This window comes from Eptesicus fuscus, chromosome 8 (genome assembly GCF_027574615.1).
Source record: "Eptesicus fuscus isolate TK198812 chromosome 8, DD_ASM_mEF_20220401, whole genome shotgun sequence".
NCBI classification, from domain to species: domain Eukaryota; kingdom Metazoa; phylum Chordata; class Mammalia; order Chiroptera; family Vespertilionidae; genus Eptesicus; species Eptesicus fuscus.
Window position 1 is genome coordinate 23,977,132 of NC_072480.1, and position 15,327 is coordinate 23,992,458.

General features: G+C 37.0%; 1 pseudogene; it reads left to right on the forward strand.

Annotated features, from left to right (window-relative positions):
- The first annotated feature begins 263 nt into the window (after positions 1 to 263).
- LOC103289717 (SCAN domain-containing protein 3-like) lies at positions 264 to 12,649 on the forward strand (annotated as a pseudogene).
- The last annotated feature ends 2,678 nt before the right edge of the window (positions 12,650 to 15,327 follow it).

Below are 15,327 nucleotides of genomic sequence, written 5' to 3' on the forward strand. Positions count from 1 at the left end.
AATAAACTAATAAAAAAAAAAAAAAAAAAAAAGGTTGTGGGTTTGATCCCTGGTCAGGGCACATACAGGAGGCAACCAATCAATGTTTTCCTTTCATATTGATGTTTCTCTCTCTCAAAAATGAATTAAAAAATATCTTCAGGTAAGGATTTAAAAAACAACACTATTTTTTAAAAATTAAATTAATAAATAAAGTGAATTACTCATGGCTGTCTGTTTCAACCCTAAGTTAAGGGAAAAGCTGCTAAGAATAGCCCATGACCATGGGCTCTCTCAGCTGTTGTTCAGATGCAATAGTGATACCATCACCAACTAATCAGGAGAAGGTAAAGAAAAGATGAGACTAGACAAACAGAAATATAGAAGGAGAAACAATAAGGGGACTAGAGGAAGGAGTTCAGGGATAGGGGAAAAGAAAACGATGAAAGAGAGGAAAGAAGTAAAGAAACCAAGAGAGAAACTTTTCTTAAGCTACATTTCTGCTCACCGGATAAACAAAATATACTGTAGAAAATACTCTCAAACCTACTACACTGTAAGGGGTGCTTCTATTTAGGAATGTTCCTGTTACATTTTTCTGTCTTCTTTGACTGTTCACCTACTGTGACTTCCACATAAGGACTTGGTCTAAACTAATTATTTTTATTTGACATTTTTTTTATTGAGGTATTATATGTGTACATATCTTACCATTGCCCCCCTACCCCACACCCATATATGCCCTCACCCCCCAGAGTTCTGCGTCCATTGTTTATGCTTATATGCATGCATACAAGTCCTTCGTTTGATTTCTTATCTCCACCACGTCTCCCTAACTTTCCCCCTGTAATTTGAAAGTCTGTTTGATGCTTTACTGTCTCTGTATCTATCTTTATGTTCATCAGTGTATAATGTTCTTTATTATCCATAAATGAGTGAGATCATGTGGTATTTTTCTTTCATTGACTGGCTTATTTCACTTAGCAAAATGTTCTCCAATTCCATCCAGGTTGCTGCAAATGATGAGAATTCCTTCCTTTTTATGGCAGCATAGTATTCCATTGTGTAGATGTACCACAGTTTTCTGATCCAGTCATCTGCTGACGGGCACCTTGGCTGTTTCCAAATCTTAGCTATTGTAAATTGTGCTGCTATGAACATAGTGGTGCATATATCCTTTCTGATTGGTGTTTCTAGTTTCTTTGCATATATTCCCAGGAGTGGGATTACTGGGTCAAATGGGAGTTCCATTTTCAGTTTTTTGAGGAAACTCCATACTGTTCTCCACAGTGGCTGCATCAGTCTGCATTCCCACCAGCAGTGCACGAGGGTTCCTTTTTCTCCGCATCCTCGCCAACACTTGTCGTTTGTTGATTTGTTGATGATAGCCATTCTGACAGGTGTGAGATGGTACCTCATTGTTGTTTTGATTTGCATCTCTCGGATAATAAGTGACTTTGAGCATGTTTTCATGTGTCTCTTGGCCTTCCTTCTGTCTTCTTTTGAAAATATTCTGTTTAGGTCCGTTGCCCATTTTTTTATTGGATCATTTATCTTCCTTTTATTAAGTTGCATAAGCTGCCTGTAGATGTTGGAGATTAAACCTTTATCAGTGATAGCATTTGCAAATATGTTCTCCCATGCAGTGGGCTTTCTTGTTGTTTTGTTGATGGTTTCTTTTGCTGTAAAAAAGCTTTTTATTTTGATGTAGTCCCATTTGTTAATTTTCTCTTTAGCTTCCATTGCCCTAGGGGCAGTGTCAATGAAGAAGTTCTTTTGGCATATGTCTGAGATTTTGTTGCCTGTGGATTCCTCTAGTATTTTTATGGTTTCCCGTCTTATGTTTAAGTCCTGTATCCATTTTGAGTTTATTTTTGTGTATGGTGTAAGTTGGTGATCAAGCTTCATTTTTTTGCATGTATCTGTCCAATTTTCCCAACACCATTTATTGAAGAGACTGTTTTGACTCCATTGTATGTTCATGCCTCCTTTGTCAAATATTAATTGAGCATAGTGGTTTGGGTCGATATCTGGATTCTCTATTATGTTCCATTGATCTATATGTCTGTTCTTGTGCCAGTACCAGGCTGTTTTGAGAACAGTGGCTTTGTAATACAGCTTGAAATCTGGTATTGAGATCCCTCCTCCTTTGTTCTTCTTTCTCAGGATTGCTGTGGCTATTCAGGGTCTTTTTTAATTCCAGATGAATTTTTGGAGAGTTCTTTCTAGGTCTGTGAAATATGCTGCTGGTATTTTGATGGAGAGTGCATTGAATCTGTAGATTGCTTTGGGTAGTATGGACATTTTAATGATGTTGATTCTACCAATCTATGAACATGGTATGTTCTTCCATCTCTTTACATCTTCCTCTATCTCTTTTTTCAGTGTCCTGTAGTTTTCCATGTATAGGTCTTTTACCTCCTTAGTTAAGTTTATTCCTAGGTATCTTAATTTTTTTGGTGCAATGGTAAATGGGATTGCTTTTTTAGTCTCTCTTTCTGTAAGTTCACTATTAGTGTATAGAAATGCCATATATTTCTTGGCATTTATTTTGTATCCTGCTACCTTGCCGAATTCATTTATTAAGTCTATTAGTTTTTTGATGGAATCTTTTGGGTGTTTTATGTACAATATCATGACATCTGCAAATAAGGACAGCTTCACTTCTTCTTTTCCAATTTGGATGCCTCTTGCCTCTTATTTCTTATTCTTGCCTAATTGTGATAGCTAGTACTTCCAGACTATGTCAAACAGGAGTGGTGAGAGTGGGCATCCCTGTCTTGTTCCTGTTCTTAGGGGAAATGGTTTTAGTTTTTGCCCATTGGGTATGATGTTTGCTGTGGGTTTATTATATATAGCTTTTATATGTTGAGTTATGAGCCTTCTATTCCCACCTTGTTGAGAGTTTTTATCAAGAAAGGGTGTTGGATTTTGTCAAATGCTTTTTCTGCATCTATTGATATGACTATGTGATTTTTATCTCTCAATTTGTTTATGTGATGTATCACGTTTATTGATTTGCGGATATTGTACCATCCTTGCATTCCTGGGATAAATCCTACTTGGTCATGGTGTATGATCTTTCTGATGTATTGCTGGAGCCAATTTGCTAGGATTCTTTTGAGGATTTTGGCACCTATGTTCATGAGAGATATTGGTCTGTAATTCTCTTCATTGTGTTGTCTTTATCTGGTTTTGGTATTAGGGTGATGCTGGCTTCATAGAAGGAGCCTGGAAGTGTTCCTAACTCTTGAATTTTTTGGAATAGTCTGAGGAGGATAGGTTTTAGTTCTTCCTTGAAGGTTTGGTAAAACTCTCCTGTGAAGCCGTCTGGCTCCGGGCTTTTGTTTGCCGGAAGCTTTTTGATGACTGCTTCAATTTCTTCCATAGTTACTGGCCTGTTGAGCTGTTTAGATTCTTACTGATTGAGTTTTGGAAGGTTGTATTTGTCTAGGAATATGTCCATTTCCTCCAGGTTGTCCACTTTGTTGGAATAGAGTTGTTCGTAGTATTTTGTAACAATCCTTTGTATTTCGTCGGGGTCTGTTGTTATTTCACCTCTTTCGTTTCTGATTTTGTTTATTTGGATCCTCTCTCTTTGCTTCTTGGTGAGCCTGGCTAGAGGTTCATCAATCTTGTTTATCCTTTCAAAGAACCAGGTCTTGGTTTTGTTGATCTTTTGTATTGTTTCTTTGGTCTCTATGTCGTTTATCTCTGCTCTGATCTTTATTATTTCTTTCCTTCTACTTACACTGGGCTTTTCTTGTTTTTCTCTCTCTAACTGTTTGAGTTGTTGGGTTAGGTAATTTATTACCATTGTTTCTTGTTTTTTGAAGTTGGCTTGTAAAGCTATGAACTTCCCTCTCAGGACTGCTTTCGCTGTGTCCCATAGATTTTGGATTGTTGTGTTTTCATTGTCATTTGTTGCCATGATGTTTTTTATTTCTTCCTTGATGTCTTTGGTAACCCAGTCATGGTTTAATAGCATGCTGTTTAGTCTCCATGTGTTTGATTTCTTTGCGTTGTTTTTATTGTAGTTGATTTCCAGTTTTATGCCACTGTGATCTGAGAAGATACTTGATATGATTTCTATCTTCTTGAATTTGGAGAGACTTTGCCTATGTCCTAACATATGGTCTATCTTTGAAAATGACCCATGTGCACTTGAGAAGAATGTATATTCTGTGGCTTTGGGATGAAATGTTCTGAAGATGTCGATTAATTCCATCTGTTCTAGTGAGTCATTTAGGATTGATGTTTCTTTGCTGATTTTTTGTTTAGAGGATTTGTCCAATGGTGATAGTGGGGTATTAAAGTCTCCTACTATGATTGTATTGCTATCAATCTCTCCCTAGATATCTTCCAGGAGTTTTTGTATGTATCTTGGTGCTCCTGTATTGGGTGCATATATATTTACCAGAGTTATTTCTTCTTGTTGGATTTCTCCTTTTAGTATTATGAAGTGGCCTTCATTATCTCTTGTTATGTCCTTCACTTTGAGATCTAATTTGTCAGATATAAGTATTGCTACCCAAGATTTTTTTTTTCATTTCCATTTGCCTGGAAAACCTTTTTCCATCCCTTTACTCTCAGTCTGTATGCGTCCTTTTTTTGAGGTGGGTTTCCTGTAGACAGCAGATATATGGGTTTTGTTTTCTTATCCAATCTGTTACCCTGTGTCTTTTGATTGGGGCATTCAATCCATTTACATTTAAAGTTATTTTTGATAGGTACTTATTTGTCACCATTTTTATTCTATACCCCTGTGTTCCTTCTTTGCTTCCTATTTCTTTCTTTCTTTTTTTTTTTTTTTTTTTTTTTACAGCAGACCCTTTAGCATTTCTTTCATTGCTGGTTTGGTGGTGATAAACTCCCTTAGTCCTTTTTTGTCTGTGAAGCTCCTGATTTCACTTTCAATTTTGATTGATAGCCTTGCTGGGTACAGTATTCTTGGATTGAGACCCTTCCTTTGCATGACTTTGTATATTTCATTCCATTCACTTCTGGCCTGATGAGTTTCTGTTGAGAAATCAGTTGCTAGTCTGATGGGGGTTCCTATGTATGTAACTGTCTCTCTCTCTGGCCACTTTAAAGATTCTTACTTTGTTGTTGGTGTTTGCCATTTTAATTATAATGTGCCTTGGCGTCGGTCTTTTGGGGTTCATTTTCCTTGGAACTCTGTAAGCTTCTTGGATTTGTGTGGGTTTTTTCTTCCCTATATCAGGGAAGTTTTCTGTTATTATTTCTTCAAACAGGTTTTCTATTCCTCGCTCAGTTTCCTTTCCTTCTGGTACCCCTATTATCCTGATGTTGTTTTGTTTTGTGTTGTCCCAAAGTTCCCTTAGTCTTTCCTCATGCTTTCTAATTTTTGTTTCTAGAAGCTGTTGTAATTGGGTATATTTTTCCATCTTGTCTTCTAGCTCATTTATGCGGTCCTCTGCTTCTTCTAGTCTACTCTTGATGCTTTCTATTGAGTTTTTTACAGCAGCGATGTCATTTTTCATTTCTTCTTGTTTCTTCTTCATTTCCTCTTGGTTCTTACTCATATTGTCGAATTTGTCTTCCATTCTTTTCAGCCACCTTATGACCGTCTCTCTGAATTCTTTCTCTGATAGGTTGTTTGCCTCTAATTCATTTACTTCCTTTTCTGGTGATGCCTGCTTTTCTTTCCTATGGGGGCTATTTCTTTGGCTCCCCATGGTCTCTCTTCTCTGGATGTCTGGTTATATAGTTCTCTCTCTCCGTCATTGATTTAAAGGTACAAAATACAACACAACCAGGCACAACACACAAGGCACTGAACAGAATTGTATTCATGATATTTATAACCTCCAATAAAGGTAACCACCAGGGAAAGACAAATTAGGAAATAGGAGTGGAAGAGGGAGAGTAAAAAGAAAGAACAACAACAAAAAAAGGAGTGTGAATCTGAAATTGGGAAAAGAGCAGAAAAAAAATGAAAAGAAAAAAAAGTAAGAGAGACAAGAACGATAATAAGAGAGAAAAGGGGAACAAACTATATATATGGGAAGTAAACTCCACTAGAACAACCAATAATCCCAGCAAATTCCAGCAACACGAGCCTGGAGATTAATACAAACTGCAACACCAACTAATATCAAGTGAGGCAAGGGAAAACAAAAGTAAAAAAAAAACAAAAACAAAGCAAACAAAAGAACCAACCAAACAAACAAAAAGAATAATCAAAACAATCTCATAAAAAAACATAAAAATTCAATCTAATCAACATACAAGCAAACAACAACAAAAGGCCAGAGAGAAAAATACTTTTTTTAAGGTAGCGTAGAGAGAGGTCTGTATGGATTTGGAGCAGGGGGTTGGGAATTAGATATATAAGTAGGGTGAAGTTTTAGCAGAGGGTAAACCGAAAAAGTAGGGAAAATCTAAAGCCAGAAAGGGTTAAGATAAACAGGAGACCAAAAGGGGAAAGGTTAGGAGGAGAGTGATGGCATAATGTTAGCGTTGAGATAGGGTAAAACGATTGTAAGGGAAAGATGCAAATAGAATCTAGGACACTAATCCCAAAATAAAAGAAAGAGAAAATCAAATGACATTTAAAAAAAAAAAAAGTAAAATAATAGTAATAATAATGGTGATTGAAAATAAAAATGTAATAATTAAAAAGGTGAAAATCGAGTGAGGAAAAAGAAAAAAATTTAGTTTCTTAAGTAAAAGATGCAAAAAATGAAAATAAAAAAAATTAGAATAAAAAAATTTAAAAAAATTGAAAAAAGAATTTAAAATTAAAAAATAGGAAGACTAAAATGTGCAGTAGCGGCTGTCATTCACTTCCTCTATTATTCTGTTTGGTACGCCTGTTTCCCAGTCTGGGCGGTATTTCAGTTCAGCTTGTTCCACTGCTCCTCAGTGTTGTAAGCCTGTCCTGCTTTTTAAGCCGGCCGTGTCTTAATTTCTCATATTTATTTTTGATTACACCAGAGACAATTAGCGTTTCAGCCCCTGGGTGGCAGTGTTTGTGAATTGACTTCTGGGCCTCTCTACCTTTTTTTTTTTTTTTCCCCTCTATGGCACTCACTACAGGTTTGTGGAGGTGTCACACCCAGCTCTGCTCCCCAGGTTCCGAAAAAACACCTTCCCCCTGCAGTCTTTCAGGGTTTTTCCACCTGGGTTTTCCTATGTATTGGGCTTAGTAATCAGAGTTGGAAAGAGCCCAAGTGTGCGGACAGTGGGTCTGTGCGCCAGACTAAGGAGCCTGCACTCCTTTGAAAATTCTTAGTCTGACCCTCCTCGTCAGATTAAAATGAGTTGCTTTTAAGAGGTCACTTCTGTTAGCAGCTCAGAGGACCCCCTTCCACATTCACGGATCACGGCAGTTCCAACTGCCGCCGATTTTTCTAGGCACAGACCTCCCGGTTCCTGCTGGTCCTGCGGCTCGCGCGCTTCCCTCTCCCACCGCGGGGATTAGAAACCACACCTTATTTCAGGTGAAATCTGACCTTTCCATGGTGCAGTGAAGAGTTCCTTTGAATCCGAATGTTTGCGCCGATAGGGGACCGGTGGGCTGGTGCTCCCAGCAGTTCAGTGTTTGCAGTTGTCGCGGAAAGTCAGGTTTCCAATAAAATCCTCCTTTCTTTTCAAGATGGCGAGGTGCCCAGTGAGCCCGCAGCTCCGGGAGGGGACCCAGCCCCTGTGGGTGCTGCACGGTCAGGGGAACACTGCCCAGAACTCCCCCACCTTTTCCTGGAGTTTAGCTGTCCCTTGGCTTGCCAACATACACTCCCCCTGCGAACCTCTGCTGCTCCTACTCTCCGCCCCAGGACCAGACTCCAAACACGACTCTATTCAGTCACCATTTTTTCTCCTCCTCTAATTATTTTTATTTTCTTTAAGTTTTGCTGAAATGACAGTGATCTGAAGTTGTGATTTCATGGTCAGGTTACCCATTGAACCAAGCTGGGACCCAATGTCAGACATACCACCAATAGGATGGCAAATCTGAACTTCTCACTGATAAGTCACTTCTCTAGGTGAAGGCGCTGTCTCCAAAGGCCACTGTTAAATCCATGCTACCAGGACTTGGGGTGGTGGTCACTCATTAGAACTTTGTCTAAGATGGCAGCTCTGGACTGACTTTTATTTTGATATGCACTTTCTTTAACAGTAAACAGACAGATATCAAAATGTTTTTATTTTGCTCAATAAAATCAACAGGCTCCACATTTCCAGCCTTAAGAATATGTTCTTTTAACTTCCTTTTCAAATTGTGCAAATCTGCGTGAGAAAACAAAAGGCAATAGCTGAGACAAGGTAATAAAAAATGAAAGAACAATTAAGAAGTTACAAAAATATTCAATACTTTTCTAACAATTAAGTTCTCTCCTGGAGGGCTTTGTGTATTTTTGGAGATTAAATTAGTCTTAAGTGCTAAGACTGAGGTTTTTATCTGAAAGAAAAAGCATTATGTTGGTAGAAAAAATACACTGAAGAATGTTTATTGTAGAGTAAGTATGTATCTGAACACCAATTTTTGTGGATACAGTTTTCATCAAATACAACAGGTTAAGAATGACTGGTTGAATGACTGATTCCTTGACTCCATGTTTGAAGCTAATTACTTAATTGTATCTTATTTATTAATGTACTGTTTGCATTTGTGACTGGATTTGACTCACTTTTTGTACTTGTGTGCTTTCCTTAAAATCCAAGGTATTTTATATACCTCCCAAGCCCTGAGACTAATAACCATTTCTCCATTAATTTACTTATGTTTTTGCTGCACATCTACCATGTACATAACATAACGTAAGGGACTAAGGATACAACAATGAATAAGAAGTTTATAATTCCTGAGCTCCTGGAATTTGCATACTTGTTGTTTATATCTTACTTTACTAGGTATTGCTCAGGGATACAATACTTGACACCTGCTCATAAAAGGTCACAATTTCTCTGGAGAAGTATGAACCATATGAACAAAATAATAAAAGGTGACAATCATAACCTAATGGGTTATTCAAAGCTTTTTATTAAAAGGGCCAGAAAATAAATATGCTTTGTGGGCCAAATGGTCTCTGCTATAGCTACTCAACTCTACCTTATAACACAAAAGTAGCCTATAAGCAAAAAGGAAAGTAATGGTTATAATCTTGTTTCAATAAAACTTTATTCGTAAAAATAAGTAGTGGCTTGTATTTGGCTCATAGGATGTACTGGGTCAAATCCTGGTGCAGAAAGTAATTTGTACAGGAACAGAAAAAAGAGGAGAATCCCAACAGAAGATCAGAGAGAAGGTACACTAGATCTTAAACACAGGAAGAAAAAGAGACTCGTACCCACTGTATATAATTTCAGAATAATAATTAGACTATACCCCACATTTTCTTATTGACTTTACATAAAGTCATTTATCTGAACCCAAACTCTGCTATCCACATCAAGTTTTTCTCCATCTTTTCTAGCCCAACTCTTTCTCCATGAGGTTTTATTTTTTTTCTTTTGGTTTTAAGCTAGAAAAGACTTAGCCCCTCAAACTCTAAACACTTAATGGACAATCACAAATTGACTGCTGTATGGCTCAGGTCTTGGTTTTGTACTTGTTGGCAAGCACAGATTTCTGTACTTGCTCGTGAGAGAAAATAAGAAGAAAAGGAATGAAGTATGAGGTGTGTGTATATAAGAGTGTTAGAAAATGGGCCGTGATGGGAAGAATAAAAATAAGAAAGTTTCTCAGAGATTAAGAGAGGGATAATGATCAAGAAGCACATAAACCTTCTTCAGAAGCTCCAGATAACTAGGAACAGGCCATTTCCATGGATAGAGATGATATTATTAAAAAAACTAATGGTGTTGGAGTTGGCCATTTCCATCTCTATAGAAATAGCATGAAAAATTTACATATTAGTGGTGAATTTATGAATATTTCACTAATATGAATATACTTTCTTTCCCATAATACTCTTCGTAGTCTCCATAATTAAGAGTTAATAATTTAAATTGATCGTTAAGGTCTTTCAGGATTTCCAATTATAATATAAAAATTGCAGAACTTTACCATTACTGTTCTCCTTTTGGTAAGTTGTTAATTAAACAACCAGCTAAAAAACGATTCATTTTTTAGTACCAAATACATTTTAAATTAAGGCACTTGTCTAGTTGTGTTTTGCTTGAAACTGTCTAGGCCAGCGGTTCTCAACCTGTGGGTTGCGACCCCTTTGGGGGTCAAACAACCCTTTCACAGGGGTCGCCTAAGACCATCGGAAAACACATATTTCCGATGCTCTTAGGAACCGAGACACCTCTTCTCTATCCATTTCCAGGAGGGTCCGCCCACATGTAGATACGCCCACATAGGAGTACCCGGCGTGGTGACATCATCGCGCCAACCCCATCACATACACCCCGTACAAATACAGGTGTATTGACAGGGTTGGCACCATAACGTACTTATGCGGACCAGTCACACATGTGTAGAGAGCAGCTACTGTGTAGAGAGCAGCTACTGTTTAGAGAGCAGCTACTGTGTAGAGAGCAGCTACTGTGTTGAAAGCAGCAGTATTGGAGGTAAAACGATACTTCATGAATTATAATTACTGGGTAAATGTAAAATCATGTACTGTAAAATCATCAACTACTGCAAAAAAAAAAAAAGAAAAATCTGTACCATGGGAACTTAAACTGGATGCTAATCGGTCTTTTTATATTCAGCTGTGGTTGATGTGAATACTGCCCCCTTGTGATAATAACAGGTATGTAAAAAAAAACAACAACACAGAGAAAGTTAAATCATAGGAAACTTTAATGGACTGTATTGACTGAACTATGCCAAGTATCTTTTGTATTATTAAAGCTATTGTTATATATTATTTTCATTAGCAAACCATCCATGACAATGGATCGTGTAGAGAAGAACGTTAAGAAAATATAGTGTGGATTTTTTACAATATGGTTTTACCTCAATAATTACAGCAGGAATTGAGAAACCGCAATGTGTTATTATTTGTGAAGTTCTATCAGCCGAATCTATGAAGCCGAACAAACTAAAATGTCATTTTGATAGCTAGCATCCGAGCTTTGCTAGCAAGGACACCAACTATTTTAGAAGCAAAGCTGATGGACTCAAGAAAGCCAGACGATGCTGGTGGCAAGTACCACAAACAAAACGTAGCATCCATTGAAGTTTCATATTTGGTGGCACTCAGAATTGCCAGAGCTATGAAACCTCACACCATTGCTGAGGATTTACTGTTGTCAGTGGCCAAAGACATCGTTTGAGTTATGATCAGAGACCAATTTGTTACGAAATTGAGTGCAATTTCCTTATCTAACGACACTGTCCACAAAAGAACAGATGACATGTCTGCTGATATTCTTGATCAGGTAATCCAGGAAATTAAATCTGCTCCACTTTCAATATTTAGTATCCAGCTTGATGAATCTATAGACGTTGCAAACTGTTCACAGTTACTGGTTTACGTGAGGTATATTAATGATGGCGACTTTAAAGATGAGTTTCTTTCTTGCAAACCTCTTGAAATGGCAACTACTGCACGTGATGTATTTGACACGGTTCATTTCTGAAAGAGCATAAGATCTCTTGGGAAAAGGTTTGTGGTGTTTGCACAGATGGTGCTTCAGCTATGCTAGGATGTCAATCTGGATTTCAACGTTTGGTACTAAATGAGTCACCAAAAGTCATCGGAACTCACTGTATGATTCATCGGCAAATATTAGCAATGAAGACACTGCCACAAGAGTTACAAGAAGTAATGAAAAGCATCATGAGTTCTGTCAATTTTGTAAAGGCGAGTGTTTTCGCAACTGTGCTGCAAGTTGTATTCGCTGAACAATACTCTGCTATTTCACACTGAAGTGAGATGGTTGTTGAGAGGAAAAGTTTTAAAACGTGTTTTTTAACTTCGTGATGAACTCAAAATGTTTTTTAATCAGAAAGCAAGACCGCAATTCGAAGTACTTTTCAGCGATAAAAGTGAACTGCAGAAAATAGCTTACTTGGTTGCCATCTTTGCCATCTTGAATGAGTTAAATGTATCACTGCAAGGACCAAATGCAACATGTCTCGATTTGTCTGAAAAGATCCGATCATTGCAAATGAAACTTCAGCTTTGGCAAAAAAAATTGGATGAAAATAAAATTTACATGTTGCCTACCTTATCTGCTTTCTTTGACATTGAACCAGACAAAAGGATTACGATGACATTGAACCAGACAAAAGGATTACGATGATATTTTCTGTGAAAGAACACTTGCACATGCTTGCAGATGAAATTTCATCGTAGTTTCCAAATCTACCTGACACCCCATTTGCACTTGCCAGAAGCCCATTCACAGTCAAAGTTGAAGATGTTCCTGAGACAGCACAAGAGGAGTTCATTGAACTTATAAACAGCGATGCAGCGAGAACTGATTTCTCTACAATGCCAATTACAAAACTCTGGATAAAGTGTTTGCAGTCATATCCTGTTATGTCTGAGAATGTGTTGCGCCTTCTTCTTCCATTTCCAACAACATATCTTTGTGAAACAGGGTTTTCCAGCTTGTTGGTTATCAAGTCTAAATACAGAAGTAGACTTGTGGAAGATGATCTTCATTGTGCTCTTGCAAAGACTGCCCCGAGAATTTCTGATCTGGTGAGAAAGAAGCAATCTCAACCTTCACACTGACATTGGCTTTTTACTCATACTGTCACAAAATGTAGCAATGTAGTTTACTGTTGTTATATTAAGACTGTTACCCATGCTACACCATGCTTCAAGACAAAATTTCATTTATTTGTAATTAGAAATAAATATTTCACAATATATAATTACATATTGTTTTTGTGATTAATCACTATGCTTTAATTATGTTCAATTTATAACAATGAAAATGCATCCTGCATATCAGATATTTACATTACGATTCATAACAATAGCAAAATTACAGTTATGAAGTAGCAACGAAAATAATTTTATGGTTGGGGGTCACCACAACATGAGGAACTGTATTAAAGGGTCATGGCATTAGGAAGGTTGAGAACCACTGGTCTAGGCAAAATGTTTCTAAAAGATCTTAACACTTTATGGTTTAGCGGATGTCCATGTTTTCCAAATGATATCCCTTCTGCTTGATCCTTTCCCTTGCATTCCATATACAACTTAGTTCCCTAATTCAACATCCTCAAATTTGACTTTTATAAACTTCTTCAAAGGAGTCTTTCTTGACCTTCCCAAGACGGTTAAGCACCAACCACATCTGCTCGCTTAGGGCTATCATGATATTGTCACACTGCTTTCTGATTACTTAGGCTTTTCTCTCCACTAGATTATGAGCTCTGGAACACAGTGATTCTTTTTCTGTTTCAGTTATCACTACTTTTGCCTAGTGTAAATGGATAGTTAGTAAATATTTACAGGGGCAAATGAATGATCAGTTCTTACTGTACTATGTAAGTATTATCCAGAAGCTACAAGAGAGCACTTTTTTTCTTAAAGTGCTGGCTAATATCTTTATGAATCTCATCTTTATAACATCTAATAAATTCATGTTTATGTTCAACACACAATTAGAAATAATACATGGAAGATACAAACACCATAATCGATAGGTCAAGTGTTTCTGACCTTAGACAAAGACAACTTGAGTTCATTACTATTATCATCAGTTTACCCATTATCATATTTACCCATTATGATGATTTGAGTAAATCATTAAGTTTCTCTGAGCTTCAATTTCCACATTTATCAATTGATAATAGTATTCTCCATGGTCACTCTGAGAATGGAAAAGATAATTTAGATAATGGCTTCTAAATCACATCATGAAATATAAACCATCATGATTATTTCATTTCTTTGCATATTCAATTATAAGAATCACCAAGTAAAGCATTGTTTAAAGTCTCAAGGAGCAGGGCCTGTCTTGGAACTTATATAGAAAATTGTATCCATTAATTACCTATTTGCACCTCATTCTTAACTCTTTCTACTAAGTATTATAATTTCTGTCATAGCTATACATTTCCATAGTATTATTTATGTCTGCTTTTGGTTTTGAAACATTAATGACAAATGAAGAAGTAAGGCATGACATAATTTAATTTTCTAACTAAATAGAACCTGAGAACTAATCATGGTTCTTTAGTTTTTAATAAGAATGACTGGTCTTTAGACAGAGATGTGTTAAATGATTAGTTTATGAAGAACCATATTTACTGCAGATTGCATCTAAACACCAGGGCTCCTTTTCTAGCCATTCACATGGCCAGCAGAAAAACGATTCTGTCTTTTTCTTGCTTGATAGGAATGTAGCTGCGCCTGTAGCAAATTCATGCTGTTTAACTCTGCATTTCTTCTATCTGTGAAAGAGAGGTAGGTCTCCAGAATGTTAACTCACATTTGCAATGTTTGCAGGAGCTTAGCATGCAGGAGTGAATCTTTACAAAAACTTACTGCCGCCCTAGCTGGTTTGGCTCAGTGGATAGAGCTTTGGCTTGCAGACCAAAAGGTCCCAGTTTCAATTCTGGTTAAAGGGCATATGTCTGGGTTGTGGGCTAATCCCCAGTGGTGGGCATGCAGGAGGCAGCCAATCAATGGTTCTCTCTCATCATTGATGTTTCTATTACTCTCTCCCTCTTCCTTTCTCTCTGAAATAAATAAAAGCATATTAAAAAATAGAGACTTACTGTCACATTCGCCACCCATCCTATTTAATAAAGTGGACTAGCAAAGGTTTTTTTAAATCCACATTTTTTCTTCAAGTCAAAATAAAAACAGCACATTTCTAATAGCAGAGAATTGAATGGTGGACGTAATAGCCTAGGTCATTCATATAGATCTAGTGGAAAACTATTGTTATACCATACATAAGTGTGCAAAATTTTTTCAATTACCTTTCTTAATTTCAGTTAACAACATTTTGAAAGGAGATAGCAAAATAGATATTTTCAAATAGTGTGGTTAAATCCCAATAGTAGGACAGAATTCTTTACCACCAAATATGCCAATAACAAGGTCACAATTTAACTCTGGTCAACATTTGTGTAACTTTTTTGTCTGCAGATGAGTCTTTTAAGTATTCAAACCTTGTAAATTTCAAAGGAACAGAGCTGGAACTGGGGAGAAAGTGGAAAAGCATATGACAGGGGTGACAGACACAGGGATTTTTAATTCTGGATCTTTTATGGAGTGATGATAAGCCCCTTAAAAGGGACATTGACAGTGGAGCCAGCCTTTCAATAGTGCAGTTTCCATGTGGGAGACTTTCTAAAAATATTGCCCTGGGAAAGGAAGGCCAATTGACTCCATTAAACTGGAGTCAATTTCCATGCCTGGATGGAGCTTCTAAATTTTCCAATTATAGAACATTCGT